This window comes from Crinia signifera, chromosome 11, assembly GCF_055691185.1.
Source record: "Crinia signifera chromosome 11, ASM5569118v1, whole genome shotgun sequence".
In the NCBI taxonomy this organism is placed as follows: domain Eukaryota; kingdom Metazoa; phylum Chordata; class Amphibia; order Anura; family Myobatrachidae; genus Crinia; species Crinia signifera.
This window is the reverse complement of record NC_139227.1, coordinates 78443908-78457571: the sequence shown is the minus strand read 5'-3', so window position 1 is coordinate 78457571 and position 13664 is coordinate 78443908. Positions and strand designations below refer to the sequence as shown.

General features: G+C 36.8%; 19 non-coding genes across 19 annotated transcripts; all 19 read right to left on the bottom strand.

The window, feature by feature from the left end:
• Nucleotides 1–52: 52 nt before the first annotated feature.
• Nucleotides 53–125, bottom strand: TRNAT-UGU (transfer RNA threonine (anticodon UGU)). Its single transcript has one exon. It is a non-coding gene; the product is annotated as a tRNA-Thr (tRNA).
• A 298-nt stretch (nt 126–423) lies between these two features.
• TRNAT-UGU (transfer RNA threonine (anticodon UGU)) lies at nt 424–496 on the bottom strand. Its single transcript has one exon. It is a non-coding gene; the product is annotated as a tRNA-Thr (tRNA).
• A 298-nt stretch (nt 497–794) lies between these two features.
• TRNAT-CGU (transfer RNA threonine (anticodon CGU)) lies at nt 795–867 on the bottom strand. The gene has a single exon. It is a non-coding gene; the product is annotated as a tRNA-Thr (tRNA).
• Nucleotides 868–2220: 1353 nt separating this feature from the next.
• TRNAT-CGU (transfer RNA threonine (anticodon CGU)) lies at nt 2221–2293 on the bottom strand. Its single transcript has one exon. It is a non-coding gene; the product is annotated as a tRNA-Thr (tRNA).
• A 291-nt stretch (nt 2294–2584) lies between these two features.
• TRNAI-UAU (transfer RNA isoleucine (anticodon UAU)) lies at nt 2585–2657 on the bottom strand. Its single transcript has one exon. It is a non-coding gene; the product is annotated as a tRNA-Ile (tRNA).
• Nucleotides 2658–2955: 298 nt separating this feature from the next.
• On the bottom strand, nt 2956–3028 carry TRNAT-UGU (transfer RNA threonine (anticodon UGU)). The gene has a single exon. It is a non-coding gene; the product is annotated as a tRNA-Thr (tRNA).
• A 298-nt stretch (nt 3029–3326) lies between these two features.
• TRNAT-CGU (transfer RNA threonine (anticodon CGU)) lies at nt 3327–3399 on the bottom strand. The gene has a single exon. It is a non-coding gene; the product is annotated as a tRNA-Thr (tRNA).
• Nucleotides 3400–4752: 1353 nt separating this feature from the next.
• TRNAT-CGU (transfer RNA threonine (anticodon CGU)) lies at nt 4753–4825 on the bottom strand. The gene has a single exon. It is a non-coding gene; the product is annotated as a tRNA-Thr (tRNA).
• Nucleotides 4826–5123: 298 nt separating this feature from the next.
• Nucleotides 5124–5196, bottom strand: TRNAT-CGU (transfer RNA threonine (anticodon CGU)). Its single transcript has one exon. It is a non-coding gene; the product is annotated as a tRNA-Thr (tRNA).
• Nucleotides 5197–6551: 1355 nt separating this feature from the next.
• On the bottom strand, nt 6552–6624 carry TRNAT-UGU (transfer RNA threonine (anticodon UGU)). Its single transcript has one exon. It is a non-coding gene; the product is annotated as a tRNA-Thr (tRNA).
• Nucleotides 6625–6922: 298 nt separating this feature from the next.
• TRNAT-UGU (transfer RNA threonine (anticodon UGU)) lies at nt 6923–6995 on the bottom strand. The gene has a single exon. It is a non-coding gene; the product is annotated as a tRNA-Thr (tRNA).
• A 291-nt stretch (nt 6996–7286) lies between these two features.
• TRNAT-UGU (transfer RNA threonine (anticodon UGU)) lies at nt 7287–7359 on the bottom strand. The gene has a single exon. It is a non-coding gene; the product is annotated as a tRNA-Thr (tRNA).
• A 298-nt stretch (nt 7360–7657) lies between these two features.
• TRNAT-UGU (transfer RNA threonine (anticodon UGU)) lies at nt 7658–7730 on the bottom strand. The gene has a single exon. It is a non-coding gene; the product is annotated as a tRNA-Thr (tRNA).
• A 298-nt stretch (nt 7731–8028) lies between these two features.
• Nucleotides 8029–8101, bottom strand: TRNAT-CGU (transfer RNA threonine (anticodon CGU)). Its single transcript has one exon. It is a non-coding gene; the product is annotated as a tRNA-Thr (tRNA).
• A 1353-nt stretch (nt 8102–9454) lies between these two features.
• Nucleotides 9455–9527, bottom strand: TRNAT-CGU (transfer RNA threonine (anticodon CGU)). The gene has a single exon. It is a non-coding gene; the product is annotated as a tRNA-Thr (tRNA).
• Nucleotides 9528–10873: 1346 nt separating this feature from the next.
• Nucleotides 10874–10946, bottom strand: TRNAT-CGU (transfer RNA threonine (anticodon CGU)). Its single transcript has one exon. It is a non-coding gene; the product is annotated as a tRNA-Thr (tRNA).
• A 1353-nt stretch (nt 10947–12299) lies between these two features.
• Nucleotides 12300–12372, bottom strand: TRNAT-CGU (transfer RNA threonine (anticodon CGU)). Its single transcript has one exon. It is a non-coding gene; the product is annotated as a tRNA-Thr (tRNA).
• Nucleotides 12373–12670: 298 nt separating this feature from the next.
• TRNAT-CGU (transfer RNA threonine (anticodon CGU)) lies at nt 12671–12743 on the bottom strand. The gene has a single exon. It is a non-coding gene; the product is annotated as a tRNA-Thr (tRNA).
• Nucleotides 12744–13577: 834 nt separating this feature from the next.
• On the bottom strand, nt 13578–13650 carry TRNAT-UGU (transfer RNA threonine (anticodon UGU)). The gene has a single exon. It is a non-coding gene; the product is annotated as a tRNA-Thr (tRNA).
• Between the last annotated feature and the right edge of the window lie 14 nt (nt 13651–13664).

Below are 13664 nucleotides of genomic sequence, written 5' to 3'. Positions count from 1 at the left end.
ACATGCTGTCATGCAAATTAAGTTTTAGTAGATGTAACAATAAAGAACTGGTAGGCCCCAGTGAGATTTGAACTCACGACCCCTGGTTTACAAGACCAGTGCTCTAACCCCTGAGCTATGAAGCCTTATATGAGAATGTATGTTTAAAAAAAAATCATGCATTTGTGGGGTTTCAAAGAAATCAAATTTGAAACTTAATTTTTGATTTTAATTTGTAGCTCTTTGACCCAATGGACACTGTTTACAAATGGCCGATTCTGAATCATTTGCAATCTCCATGCTAAATGCACACATTGAACTTGAAATAGATCTTCTCACTTGAGACTTGAGAAGAACACTGTATATACTGTCATGCAAATTAAGATCACTGTACATACTGTCATGCAAATTAAGTTTTAGTAGATGTAACAATAAAGAACTGGTAGGCCCCAGTGAGATTTGAACTCACGACCCCTGGTTTACAAGACCAGTGCTCTAACCCCTGAGCTATGAAGCCTTACATGAGAATGTATGTTTAAAAAAAAATCATGCATTTGTGGGGTTTCAAAGAAATCAAATTTGAAATTTAATTTTGGATTTTAATTTGTAGCTCTTTGACCCAATGGACACTGTTTACAAATGGCCGATTCTGAATCATTTGCAATCTCCATGCTAAATGCACACATTGAACTTGAAATAGATCTTCTCACTTGAGACTTGAGAAGACCACTGTATATACTGTCATGCAAATTAAGATCACTGTACATGCTGTCATGCAAATTAAGTTTTTGTAAAAGAAACAATAAAGAACTGGAAGGCCCCAGTGAGACTTGAACTCACGACCCCTGGTTTACGAGACCAGTGCTCTAACCCCTGAGCTATGGAGCCATGGAGGTGCATTAATTTCTAGACATATATGGTGTCTGTGTACTGGAGGAACATAATTAATTGCAAATTGTACATTTTTTGGCAATTCATGCCAATGTACACTTTTTTCAAATGAAACTCTATGATATATTTCCAATGAGAGTGTTTAAGAAATATTATTATTCTGTATTTAGTGCCACAAGGGATCTGCGTTGTCCAATTACAGAGCACATAAACAAATTTGCAAAAAACAAAACAGTAAAGAGTCTTGGAGGCATGAGTGGTAGAAAGTAAGCAATTGGCAGGAGTGGTAATGAGAAAATGTGGGAATTTAAAGGGAGATAAGGTCATAGATGTAAATGGGAGAGGAGAAAGTGAGAAAGGAGAACTAGAAGAGTCTGTAGTGCCATCAATATATAATGCAGTTGTGGAAGATGACGCAGTGTGGAGGGTGGTAAGATAATCAGGTCAGTCTTAGACGTGTTTAGTTTCACAAAGCGCAGGGACATCCAAGAAGAGATAGCTGATAGACTGGTAGAGATACGAGTGAGTAAAAGTCTGGGGAGACAAGGTAGATTTGAGTATCAGCAGCAAAAAGATGATATTGTCAGTCAAAAAAGCTAATGAGCTCAACTAAAGAGGATGCATACAAAAAGAAAAGGAGAGGACAAAGAAAAGAACCTTGCGGGAAACATACTATTAGTGGAAGAGGGGTGAGGTAGAGTCCTGAGAGGAGACAGATAGGCAATGGAAAAATAGGTAGGAAGAGGTTGTAAACAATGAGCTCAAGGAGTTTGGATGCATAGCTATGCTTGGGGCATGCATAGAATTGGTTGAACAATAAAGATATGAGACATGCAATTGAAAACAGTCAGAAAAGTAGAATGAACGTCTTAAGTGATGCTCCAAATTGACTATCAAAGTATGTGAACAAATTGAAATAGATCTCTTTACTTTCGACTTGATGAAACTACTTTACATATGGTCATGCAAATTAATTTTTAGTAGCTGTAACAATAAAGAACTAGTAGGCCCCAGTGAGATTTGAACTCACTCTAACCCCTGAGCTATGAAGCCTTACATGAGAATGTATGTTTAAAAAAAATCATGCATTTGTGGGGTTTCAAAGAAATCAAATTTGAAATTTAATTTTTGATTTTAATTTGTAGCTCTTTGACCCAATGGACACTGTTTACAAATGGCCGATTCTGAATCATTTGCAATCTCCATGCTAAATGCACACATTGAACTTGAAATAGATCTTCTCACTTGAGACTTGAGAAGACTACTGTATATACTGTCATGCAAATTAAGATCACTGTACATGCTGTCATGCAAATTAAGTTTTTGTAAAAAAAACAATAAAGAACTTGAAGGCCCCAGTGAAACTTGAACTCACGACCCCTGGTTTACGAGACCAGTGCTCTAACCCCTGAGCTATGAAGCCTTATATGAGAATGTATGTTTAAAAAAAAATCATGCATTTGTGGGGTTTCAAAGAAATCAAATTTGAAACTTAATTTTTGATTTTAATTTGTAGCTCTTTGACCCAATGGACACTGTTTACAAATGGCCGATTCTGAATCATTTGCAATCTCCATGCTAAATGCACACATTGAACTTGAAATAGATCTTCTCACTTGAGACGACCACTGTATATACTGTCATGCAAATTAAGATCACTGTACATGCTGTCATGCAAATTAAGTTTTAGTAGATGTAACAATAAAGAACTGGTAGGCCCCAGTGAGATTTGAACTCACGACCCCTGGTTTATAAGACCAGTGCTCTAACCCCTGAGCTATGAAGCCTTATATGAGAATGTATGTTTAAAAAAAAATCATGCATTTGTGGGGTTTCAAAGAAATCAAATTTAAAACTTAATTTTTGATTTTAATTTGTAGCTCTTTGACCCAATGGACACTGTTTACAAATGGCCGATTCTGAATCATTTGCAATCTCCATGCTAAATGCACACATTGAACTTGAAATAGATCTTCTCACTTGAGACTTGAGAAGAACACTGTATATACTGTCATGCAAATTAAGATCACTGTACATACTGTCATGCAAATTAAGTTTTAGTAGATGTAACAATAAAGAACTGGTAGGCCCCAGTGAGATTTGAACTCACGACCCCTGGTTTACAAGACCACTGCTCTAACCCCTGAGCTATGAAGCCTTACATGAGAATGTATGTTTAAAAAAAAATCATGCATTTGTGGGGTTTCAAAGAAATCAAATTTGAAATTTAATTTTGGATTTTAATTTGTAGCTCTTTGACCCAATGGACACTGTTTACAAATGGCCGATTCTGAATCATTTGCAATCTCCATGCTAAATGCACACATTGAACTTGAAATAGATCTTCTCACTTGAGACTTGAGAAGACCACTGTATATACTGTCATGCAAATTAAGATCACTGTACATGCTGTCATGCAAATTAAGTTTTTGTAAAAGAAACAATAAAGAACTGGAAGGCCCCAGTGAGACTTGAACTCACGACCCCTGGTTTACGAGACCAGTGCTCTAACCCCTGAGCTATGGAGCCATGGAGGTGCATTAATTTCTAGACATATATGGTGTCTGTGTACTGGAGGAACATAATTAATTGCAAATTGTACATTTTTTGGCAATTCATGCCAATGTACACTTTTTTCAAATGAAACTCTATGATATATTTCCAATGAGAGTGTTTAAGAAATATTATTATTCTGTATTTAGTGCCACAAGGGATCTGCGTTGTCCAATTACAGAGCACATAAACAAATTTGCAAAAAACAAAACAGTAAAGAGTCTTGGAGGCATGAGTGGTAGAAAGTAAGCAATTGGCAGGAGTGGTAATGAGAAAATGTGGGAATTTAAAGGGAGATAAGGTCATAGATGTAAATGGGAGAGGAGAAAGTGAGAAAGGAGAACTAGAAGAGTCTGTAGTGCCATCAATATATAATGCAGTTGTGGAAGATGACGCAGTGTGGAGGGTGGTAAGATAATCAGGTCAGTCTTAGACGTGTTTAGTTTCACAAAGCGCAGGGACATCCAAGAAGAGATAGCTGATAGACTGGTAGAGATACGAGTGAGTAAAAGTCTGGGGAGACAAGGTAGATTTGAGTATCAGCAGCAAAAAGATGATATTGTCAGTCAAAAAAGCTAATGAGCTCAACTAAAGAGGATGCATACAAAAAGAAAAGGAGAGGACAAAGAAAAGAACCTTGCGGGAAACATACTATTAGTGGAAGAGGGGTGAGGTAGAGTCCTGAGAGGAGACAGATAGGCAATGGAAAAATAGGTAGGAAGAGGTTGTAAACAATGAGCTCAAGGAGTTTGGATGCATAGCTATGCTTGGGGCATGCATAGAATTGGTTGAACAATAAAGATATGAGACATGCAATTGAAAACAGTCAGAAAAGTAGAATGAACGTCTTAAGTGATGCTCCAAATTGACTATCAAAGTATGTGAACAAATTGAAATAGATCTCTTTACTTTCGACTTGATGAAACTACTTTACATATGGTCATGCAAATTAATTTTTAGTAGCTGTAACAATAAAGAACTAGTAGGCCCCAGTGAGATTTGAACTCACTCTAACCCCTGAGCTATGAAGCCTTACATGAGAATGTATGTTTAAAAAAAATCATGCATTTGTGGGGTTTCAAAGAAATCAAATTTGAAATTTAATTTTTGATTTTAATTTGTAGCTCTTTGACCCAATGGACACTGTTTACAAATGGCCGATTCTGAATCATTTGCAATCTCCATGCTAAATGCACACATTGAACTTGAAATAGATCTTCTCACTTGAGACTTGAGAAGACTACTGTATATACTGTCATGCAAATTAAGATCACTGTACATGCTGTCATGCAAATTAAGTTTTTGTAAAAGAAACAATAAAGAACTTGAAGGCCCCAGTGAGACTTGAACTCACGACCCCTGGTTTACGAGACCAGTGCTCTAACCCCTGAGCTATGAAGCCTTATATGAGAATGTATGTTTAAAAAAAAATCATGCATTTGTGGGGTTTCAAAGAAATCAAATTTGAAATTTAATTTTGGATTTTAATTTGTAGCTCCTTGACCCAATGGACACTGTTTACAAATGACTGATTCTGAATCATTTGCAATCTCCATGCTAAATGCACACATTGAACTTGAAATAGATCTTCTCACTTGAGACTTGAGAAGACTACTGTATATACTGTCATGCAAATTAAGATCACTGTACATGCTGTCATGCAAATTAAGTTTTTGTAAAAGAAACAATAAAGAACTTGAAGGCCCCAGTGAGACTTGAACTCACGACCCCTGGTTTACGAGACCAGTGCTCTAACCCCTGAGCTATGGAGCCAAGGAGGTGCATTAATTTTTAGACATATATGGTGTCTGTGTACTGGAGGAACATAATCAATTGCAAATTGTACATTTTTTGGCAATTCATGCCAATGTACACTTTTTTCAAATGAAACTCTATGATATATTTCCAATGAGAGTGTTTAAGAAATATTATTATTCTGTATTTACTGCCACAAGGGATCTGCGTTGTCCAATTACAGAGCACATAAACAAATTTGCAAAAAACAAAACAGTAAAGAGTCTTGGAGGCATGAGTGGTAGAAAGTAAGCAATTAGCAGGAGTGGTAATGAGAAAATGTGGGAATTTAAAGGGAGATAAGGTCATAGATGTAAATGGGAGAGGAGAAAGTGAGAAAGGAGAACTAGAAGAGTCTGTAGTGCCATCAATATATAATGCAGTTGTGGAAGATGACGCAGTGTGGAGGGTGGTAAGATAATCAGGTCAGTCTTAGACGTGTTTAGTTTCACAAAGCGCAGGGACATCCAAGAAGAGATAGCTGATAGACTGGTAGAGATACGAGTGAGTAAAAGTCTGGGGAGACAAGGTAGATTTGAGTATCAGCAGCAAAAAGATGATATTGTCAGTCAAAAAAAGCTAATGAGCTCAACTAAAGAGGATGCATACAAAAAGAAAAGAAGAGGACATAGAAAAGAACCTTGCGGGAAACATACTATTAGTGGAAGAGGGGTGAGGTAGAGTCCTGAGAGGAGACAGATAGGCAATGGACAGATAGGTAGGAAGAGGTTGTAAACAATGAGCTCAAGGAGTTTGGATGCATAGCTATGCTTGGGGCATGCATAGAATTGGTTGAACAATAAAGATATGAGACATGCAATTGAAAACAGTCAGAAAAATAGAATGAACGTCTTAAGTGATGCTCCAAATTGACTATCAAAGTATGTGAACAAATTGAAATAGATCTCTTTACTTTCGACTTGATGAAACTACTTTACATATGGTCATGCAAATTAATTTTTAGTAGCTGTAACAATAAAGAACTGGTAGGCCCCAGTGAGATTTGAACTCACTCTAACCCCTGAGCTATGAAGCCTTACATGAGAATGTATGTTTAAAAAAAAATCATGCATTTGTGGGGTTTCAAATAAATCAAATTTGAAATTTAATTTTTGATTTTAATTTGTAGCTCTTTAACCCAATGGACACTGTTTACAAATGGCCGATTCTGAATCATTTGCAATCTCCATGCTAAATGCACACATTGAACTTGAAATAGATCTTCTCACTTGAGACTTGAGAAGACCACTGTATATACTGTCATGCAAATTAAGATCACTGTACATGCTGTCATGCAAATTAAGTTTTAGTAGATGTAACAATAAAGAACTGGTAGGCCCCAGTGAGATTTGAACTCACGACCCCTGGTTTACAAGACCAGTGCTCTAACCCCTGAGCTATGAAGCCTTATATGAGAATGTATGTTTAAAAAAAAATCATGCATTTGTGGGGTTTCAAAGAAATCAAATTTGAAATTTAATTTTGGATTTTAATTTGTAGCTCTTTGACCCAATGGACACTGTTTACAAATGGCCGATTCTGAATCATTTGCAATCTCCATGCTAAATGCACACATTGAACTTGAAATAGATCTTCTCACTTGAGACTTGAGAAGAACACTGTATATACTGTCATGCAAATTAAGATCACTGTACATACTGTCATGCAAATTAAGTTTTAGTAGATGTAACAATAAAGAACTGGTAGGCCCCAGTGAGATTTGAACTCACGACCCCTGGTTTACAAGACCAGTGCTCTAACCCCTGAGCTATGAAGCCTTACATGAGAATGTATGTTTAAAAAAAAATCATGCATTTGTGGGGTTTCAAAGAAATCAAATTTGAAACTTAATTTTTGATTTTAATTTGTAGCTCTTTGACCCAATGGACACTGTTTACAAATGGCCGATTCTGAATCATTTGCAATCTCCATGCTAAATGCACACATTGAACTTGAAATAGATCTTCTCACTTGAGACGACCACTGTATATACTGTCATGCAAATTAAGATCACTGTACATGCTGTCATGCAAATTAAGTTTTAGTAGATGTAACAATAAAGAACTGGTAGGCCCCAGTGAGATTTGAACTCACGACCCCTGGTTTACAAGACCAGTGCTCTAACCCCTGAGCTATGAAGCCTTATATGAGAATGTATGTTTAAAAAAAAATCATGCATTTGTGGGGTTTCAAAGAAATCAAATTTGAAACTTAATTTTTGATTTTAATTTGTAGCTCTTTGACCCAATGGACACTGTTTACAAATGGCCGATTCTGAATCATTTGCAATCTCCATGCTAAATGCACACATTGAACTTGAAATAGATCTTCTCACTTGAGACTTGAGAAGAACACTGTATATACTGTCATGCAAATTAAGATCACTGTACATACTGTCATGCAAATTAAGTTTTAGTAGATGTAACAATAAAGAACTGGTAGGCCCCAGTGAGATTTGAACTCACGACCCCTGGTTTACAAGACCAGTGCTCTAACCCCTGAGCTATGAAGCCTTACATGAGAATGTATGTTTAAAAAAAAATCATGCATTTGTGGGGTTTCAAAGAAATCAAATTTGAAATTTAATTTTGGATTTTAATTTGTAGCTCTTTGACCCAATGGACACTGTTTACAAATGGCCGATTCTGAATCATTTGCAATCTCCATGCTAAATGCACACATTGAACTTGAAATAGATCTTCTCACTTGAGACTTGAGAAGACCACTGTATATACTGTCATGCAAATTAAGATCACTGTACATGCTGTCATGCAAATTAAGTTTTTGTAAAAGAAACAATAAAGAACTGGAAGGCCCCAGTGAGACTTGAACTCACGACCCCTGGTTTACGAGACCAGTGCTCTAACCCCTGAGCTATGGAGCCATGGAGGTGCATTAATTTCTAGACATATATGGTGTCTGTGTACTGGAGGAACATAATCAATTGCAAATTGTACATTTTTTGGCAATTCATGCCAATGTACACTTTTTTCAAATGAAACTCTATGATATATTTCCAATGAGAGTGTTTAAGAAATATTATTATTCTGTATTTAGTGCCACAAGGGATCTGCGTTGTCCAATTACAGAGCACATAAACAAATTTGCAAAAAACAAAACAGTAAAGAGTCTTGGAGGCATGAGTGGTAGAAAGTAAGCAATTGGCAGGAGTGGTAATGAGAAAATGTGGGAATTTAAAGGGAGATAAGGTCATAGATGTAAATGGGAGAGGAGAAAGTGAGAAAGGAGAACTAGAAGAGTCTGTAGTGCCATCAATATATAATGCAGTTGTGGAAGATGACGCAGTGTGGAGGGTGGTAAGATAATCAGGTCAGTCTTAGACGTGTTTAGTTTCACAAAGCGCAGGGACATCCAAGAAGAGATAGCTGATAGACTGGTAGAGATACGAGTGAGTAAAAGTCTGGGGAGACAAGGTAGATTTGAGTATCAGCAGCAAAAAGATGATATTGTCAGTCAAAAAAGCTAATGAGCTCAACTAAAGAGGATGCATACAAAAAGAAAAGGAGAGGACAAAGAAAAGAACCTTGCGGGAAACATACTATTAGTGGAAGAGGGGTGAGGTAGAGTCCTGAGAGGAGACAGATAGGCAATGGAAAAATAGGTAGGAAGAGGTTGTAAACAATGAGCTCAAGGAGTTTGGATGCATAGCTATGCTTGGGGCATGCATAGAATTGGTTGAACAATAAAGATATGAGACATGCAATTGAAAACAGTCAGAAAAGTAGAATGAACGTCTTAAGTGATGCTCCAAATTGACTATCAAAGTATGTGAACAAATTGAAATAGATCTCTTTACTTTCGACTTGATGAAACTACTTTACATATGGTCATGCAAATTAATTTTTAGTAGCTGTAACAATAAAGAACTAGTAGGCCCCAGTGAGATTTGAACTCACTCTAACCCCTGAGCTATGAAGCCTTACATGAGAATGTATGTTTAAAAAAAATCATGCATTTGTGGGGTTTCAAAGAAATCAAATTTGAAATTTAATTTTGGATTTTAATTTGTAGCTCTTTGACCCAATGGACACTGTTTACAAATGGCCGATTCTGAATCATTTGCAATCTCCATGCTAAATGCACACATTGAACTTGAAATAGATCTTCTCACTTGAGACTTGAGAAGACCACTGTATATACTGTCATGCAAATTAAGATCACTGTACATGCTGTCATGCAAATTAAGTTTTTGTAAAAGAAACAATAAAGGACTGGAAGGCCCCAGTGAGACTTGAACTCACGACCCCTGGTTTACGAGACCAGTGCTCTAACCCCTGAGCTATGGAGCCATGGAGGTGCATTAATTTCTAGACATATATGGTGTCTGTGTACTGGAGGAACATAATCAATTGCAAATTGTACATTTTTTGGCAATTCATGCCAATGTACACTTTTTTCAAATGAAACTCTATGATATATTTCCAATGAGAGTGTTTAAGAAATATTATTATTCTGTATTTAGTGCCACAAGGGATCTGCGTTGTCCAATTACAGAGCACATAAACAAATTTGCAAAAAACAAAACAGTAAAGAGTCTTGGAGGCATGAGTGGTAGAAAGTAAGCAATTGGCAGGAGTGGTAATGAGAAAATGTGGGAATTTAAAGGGAGATAAGGTCATAGATGTAAATGGGAGAGGAGAAAGTGAGAAAGGAGAACTAGAAGAGTCTGTAGTGCCATCAATATATAATGCAGTTGTGGAAGATGACGCAGTGTGGAGGGTGGTAAGATAATCAGGTCAGTCTTAGACGTGTTTAGTTTCACAAAGCGCAGGGACATCCAAGAAGAGATAGCTGATAGACTGGTAGAGATACGAGTGAGTAAAAGTCTGGGGAGACAAGGTAGATTTGAGTATCAGCAGCAAAAAGATGATATTGTCAGTCAAAAAAGCTAATGAGCTCAACTAAAGAGGATGCATACAAAAAGAAAAGGAGAGGACAAAGAAAAGAACCTTGCGGGAAACATACTATTAGTGGAAGAGGGGTGAGGTAGAGTCCTGAGAGGAGACAGATAGGCAATGGAAAAATAGGTAGGAAGAGGTTGTAAACAATGAGCTCAAGGAGTTTGGATGCATAGCTATGCTTGGGGCATGCATAGAATTGGTTGAACAATAAAGATATGAGACATGCAATTGAAAACAGTCAGAAAAGTAGAATGAACGTCTTAAGTGATGCTCCAAATTGACTATCAAAGTATGTGAACAAATTGAAATAGATCTCTTTACTTTCGACTTGATGAAACTACTTTACATATGGTCATGCAAATTAATTTTTAGTAGCTGTAACAATAAAGAACTAGTAGGCCCCAGTGAGATTTGAACTCACTCTAACCCCTGAGCTATGAAGCCTTACATGAGAATGTATGTTTAAAAAAAATCATGCATTTGTGGGGTTTCAAAGAAATCAAATTTGAAATTTAATTTTTGATTTTAATTTGTAGCTCTTTGACCCAATGGACACTGTTTACAAATGGCCGATTCTGAATCATTTGCAATCTCCATGCTAAATGCACACATTGAACTTGAAATAGATCTTCTCACTTGAGACGACCACTGTATATACTGTCATGCAAATTAAGATCACTGTACATGCTGTCATGCAAATTAAGTATTAGTAGATGTAACAATAAAGAACTGGTAGGCCCCAGTGAGACTTGAACTCACGACCCCTGGTTTACGAGACCAGTGCTCTAACCCCTGAGCTATGGAGCCATGGAGGTGCATTAATTTCTAGACATATATGGTGTCTGTGTACTGGAGGAACATAATCAATTGCAAATTGTACATTTTTTGGCAATTCATGCCAATGTACACTTTTTTCAAATGAAACTCTATGATATATTTCCAATGAGAGTGTTTAAGAAATATTATTATTCTGTATTTAGTGCCACAAGGGATCTGCGTTGTCCAATTACAGAGCACATAAACAAATTTGCAAAAAACAAAACAGTAAAGAGTCTTGGAGGCATGAGTGGTAGAAAGTAAGCAATTGGCAGGAGTGGTAATGAGAAAATGTGGGAATTTAAAGGGAGATAAGGTCATAGATGTAAATGGGAGAGGAGAAAGTGAGAAAGGAGAACTAGAAGAGTCTGTAGTGCCATCAATATATAATGCAGTTGTGGAAGATGACGCAGTGTGGAGGGTGGTAAGATAATCAGGTCAGTCTTAGACGTGTTTAGTTTCACAAAGCGCAGGGACATCCAAGAAGAGATAGCTGATAGACTGGTAGAGATACGAGTGAGTAAAAGTCTGGGGAGACAAGGTAGATTTGAGTATCAGCAGCAAAAAGATGATATTGTCAGTCAAAAAAGCTAATGAGCTCAACTAAAGAGGATGCATACAAAAAGAAAAGGAGAGGACAAAGAAAAGAACCTTGCGGGAAACATACTATTAGTGGAAGAGGGGTGAGGTAGAGTCCTGAGAGGAGACAGATAGGCAATGGAAAAATAGGTAGGAAGAGGTTGTAAACAATGAGCTCAAGGAGTTTGGATGCATAGCTATGCTTGGGGCATGCATAGAATTGGTTGAACAATAAAGATATGAGACATGCAATTGAAAACAGTCAGAAAAGTAGAATGAACGTCTTAAGTGATGCTCCAAATTGACTATCAAAGTATGTGAACAAATTGAAATAGATCTCTTTACTTTCGACTTGATGAAACTACTTTACATATGGTCATGCAAATTAATTTTTAGTAGCTGTAACAATAAAGAACTAGTAGGCCCCAGTGAGATTTGAACTCACTCTAACCCCTGAGCTATGAAGCCTTACATGAGAATGTATGTTTAAAAAAAATCATGCATTTGTGGGGTTTCAAAGAAATCAAATTTGAAATTTAATTTTTGATTTTAATTTGTAGCTCTTTGACCCAATGGACACTGTTTACAAATGGCCGATTCTGAATCATTTGCAATCTCCATGCTAAATGCACACATTGAACTTGAAATAGATCTTCTCACTTGAGACTTGAGAAGACTACTGTATATACTGTCATGCAAATTAAGATCACTGTACATGCTGTCATGCAAATTAAGTTTTTGTAAAAGAAACAATAAAGAACTTGAAGGCCCCAGTGAGACTTGAACTCACGACCCCTGGTTTACGAGACCAGTGCTCTAACCCCTGAGCTATGAAGCCTTATATGAGAATGTATGTTTAAAAAAAAATCATGCATTTGTGGGGTTTCAAAGAAATCAAATTTGAAATTTAATTTTGGATTTTAATTTGTAGCTCCTTGACCCAATGGACACTGTTTACAAATGACTGATTCTGAATCATTTGCAATCTCCATGCTAAATGCACACATTGAACTTGAAATAGATCTTCTCACTTGAGACTTGAGAAGACTACTGTATATACTGTCATGCAAATTAAGATCACTGTACATGCTGTCATGCAAATTAAGTTTTTGTAAAAGAAACAATAAAGAACTTGAAGGCCCCAGTAAGACTTGAACTCACGACCCCTGGTTTACGAGACCAGTGCTCTAACCCCTGAGCTATGGAGCCAAGGAGGTGCATTAATTTTTAGACATATATGGTGTCTGTGTACTGGAGGAACATAATCAATTGCAAATTGTACATTTTTTGGCAATTCATGCCAATGTACACTTTTTTCAAATGAAACTCTATGATATATTTCCAATGAGAGTGTTTAAGAAATATTATTATTCTGTATTTACTGCCACAAGGGATCTGCGTTGTCCAATTACAGAGCACATAAACAAATTTGCAAAAAACAAAACAGTAAAGAGTCTTGGAGGCATGAGTGGTAGAAAGTAAGCAATTAGCAGGAGTGGTAATGAGAAAATGTGGGAATTTAAAGGGAGATAAGGTCATAGATGTAAATGGGAGAGGAGAAAGTGAGAAAGGAGAACTAGAAGAGTCTGTAGTGCCATCAAAATTGAAATAGATCTCTTTACTTTCGACTTGATGAAACTACTTTACATATGGTCATGCAAATTAATTTTTAGTAGCTGTAACAATAAAGAACTGGTAGGCCCCAGTGAGATTTGAACTCACTCTAACCCCTGAGCTATGAAGCCTTACATGAGAATGTATGTTTAAAAAAAAATCATGCATTTGTGGGGTTTCAAATAAATCAAATTTGAAATTTAATTTTTGATTTTAATTTGTAGCTCTTTAACCCAATGGACACTGTTTACAAATGGCCGATTCTGAATCATTTGCAATCTCCATGCTAAATGCACACATTGAACTTGAAATAGATCTTCTCACTTGAGACTTGAGAAGACCACTGTATATACTGTCATGCAAATTAAGATCACTGTACATGCTGTCATGCAAATTAAGTTTTAGTAGATGTAACAATAAAGAACTGGTAGGCCCCAGTGAGATTTGAACTCACGACCCCTGGTTTACAAGACCAGTGCTCTAACCCCTGAGCTATGAAGCCTTATATGAGAATGC